This window comes from Pteropus vampyrus, unplaced genomic scaffold (assembly GCF_000151845.1).
Source record: "Pteropus vampyrus isolate Shadow unplaced genomic scaffold, Pvam_2.0 Scaffold553, whole genome shotgun sequence".
Lineage (NCBI taxonomy): Eukaryota > Metazoa > Chordata > Mammalia > Chiroptera > Pteropodidae > Pteropus > Pteropus vampyrus.
The window spans coordinates 314,689-317,593 of NW_011889334.1; positions in this window are offsets into that span (position 1 = coordinate 314,689).

Below are 2,905 nucleotides of genomic sequence, written 5' to 3' on the forward strand. Positions count from 1 at the left end.
ACAAAGAAAGAATCTTAAAAGCAGCAAGAGAAAAGCAATCAGTTACCTACAGGGGAGCACCCATAAGACTGGCAGTTGATTTCTCAAAAGAATCTACAGGACAGAAGGGCTTGGCACAAAAAGAGCCCAGGATGTACAACCAAGAATGCTTTACCCAGCAAAGCTATCATTTAGAGTTGAAGGACAAATAAAGAGCTTCCCAGACAAAAATAAGCTAAAGGAATTTATCAACACCAAGCCTGTATTACAAGAAATGTTGGAGGGACTTCTTTAAGAAGAAAAAAACATGTATCAAAAACATGAGTAAAGAATGGTAATAACTACATTTCTATCAACACGTACCTCACATGGAAAAGAATTAAGTACTCCAACCAAGAGATAGGGTGGCTGAATGGATAAGAAAACAAGACCCCTACATATGCTTCCTACAAGAGATTCACTTCAGATTAAAAGATACACATAGACTAATAAGAAGGGGATGGAAAAAGATATTGCCTTGATGGACCTAGAGGGTTTGTGCTGAGTAGAATAAGTCAGACAGAGAAAGACAAATATCGTTTGATTTCACATACATGTGGAATCTAAAGAACAAAATAAACAACAATAACAACAAAAATAAAAACAAACTCATAGATAAAGAGAATATTTTGAGGATTACTAGACTGGAAGGATGTTTGCGGGGATGGTAAAAATGGACAAATGGATTAAGAAATACAAATGTATAGTTACAAAATAGTAATGGAGATATAAAGTGTAGCATAAGGAAAATAGTCAACAGTGTTGTAATAAATATATAAGGGGGAAGAGGGTTACTAGATTTAGTGGGGTGATCATTTGAGCTCTAATCACTATGCTGCACAACTGAAACTAATATATTATTGTATGCCAACCATAATTAAAAAAAAAAACTAATCGAATTGTACAATGTAAATATGAGCAACTAATTGTCTATTATATTTCAATAAAGCTAGGGAAAAAATTTAAAAATTGGAAAGGAAAAACAATTGCATTTAAAAAAAAGTAGATGAATGAAAAAATATAGACAAGGACAGTAATCCAAAATAAAATATTCACTATTGCAAACTGACACATAAAGGGATACATATATTAAAATATATAACATGAGAAAAAAAATCAAGCTATAGTCAGAGACTGCAATATACTGATCAGCCCTACAGCCAGACTACAAGGAAACCTGCAGAACTAAGGAAATTTTCTACTAGGATGCTAACAAACCATTTCCTCACATTATGAAGGGAAAACAGGAAAAACAGAGTCTATAATTGGCACCCTAAACAAAATAAAATCATTTGTACCCTATGGCTAAAACCATAGGAAACCTATGAGTCAAAGGCTGGAAAATGCCAGAGGGCCTTTCACGCTACATATTCTTACCTTTTCATGCTACATACTCTTATCCTTCCTCACTGTGTGCCTATATCAAAGGAAAATTGGTAAATAAAGTCTTTAAATTGTAATTCACAAGAACTAAAGAATGATGCGTAAACGAGATTTCCCAAGGCTTCTTTCCTTGTCTCGCTTTTTTTGTCTTTGCTTTCTCTTGGCTTTATTTTTTCCCCTTCTCTAATAAACTTTCCTTTTGACTCTAACTTTCACGTGTGCTTGAATTCTTTCTTGTGTTCAGCCAAGAACCCTTTTCTCTCTCAGTTCAGGGCTTGAGTTCCCCCCGCTCAGGGGAATTTGCCCTGTCCTGCATCAGGAAGAATGTATAGAGATCCAACAATGGCAAAAGATTGGCTCAAGGTCACACTGGAAGTCAAAGTCAGTGCTGAGATTGCTGGGATTCTTAAGACCCATGAGTGCCCTGTGAAAATTATTAAATTTCATGTTTTCGTTTCATTGATAATTTTTAAAAATCATCATAAGCATGCTCTGGAGCACATGTAACTGACCTTGGCTCTGCATGTGTGTGCCTGCACTTGATCGTATTACCTTCTTAAGGTCAAGTTAGCACTTCTTTAATTGTCTGGGTTGCATTCGTAGCAAGTGAATTCCAGTGGACATGTACTGACAAAGACTTCTTAGTAATTTGAATAGACAAGTAGAGGGAAAATTGAGTCATCACCAGGCACACAGTGAATATTGTGTCAGTTTCAAAAGAACTTGCATTAGGCAGTAGGTGCTCATGTTGCCAGCAGCAACTGCATTTCAGAAAAGCAACTATTCATCACATCAAATGACTGTTAGTTTAAATTGCCTTTCTACTTTTATTTGTGTTTATTGCTATGCTGTTTCGGTTTTATAATTGCTTAAGTTCTGAAGCACAAGAAGTTCATAATTAGCTGTGCTTGCACACATTTAAGCAATAAAAATAATTTAAGCCCATGAAAATTGTGTTTCTTCCAAAAGGGTCAAAACATTACTCAAGTTCCAGCCTTCAGAGCAGGGCTGAATTAAACCTGGGGTTTCGGGAGTCTCCGAAGGAAACCTGTGGTGATGGAATCCTGTTAAAGGCTGGAAATCTCCCCACCCTCAAGATCCAGTGCAAGGAAGTTAGAGGCCAGGGCTCTTGGTTGCTGAGTGTGAAGTTAGGTGGTTGGGGGTTAGAGGGTAGTCGGATGGGTGGGGATGGGGAGGTGTCACGAAGTCAGGATGTCATAGGGCAGGCACCTAGGGAAAACTCCAAGGAGAATTTACATGACAGAACCAAGAACTGAGGTGAGAATGTGTATAATTTTTTCCAAATATATACAAATTTTTTAAGGAAATGGCAGTGTCTATGAAAATATGAAATGTGCATAATAATTTTCCCCAGCAGTTCTATCCCCAGAAATTTATCTTACAGATGGATATATTTGTACAGGTGCGAAAGGATGTCTTCGAGGTTTTCGTTACCTTGTTTGAAATGAAAAAAAGGAAGAGAGAGAGAGAGAGAGAGAGAGAG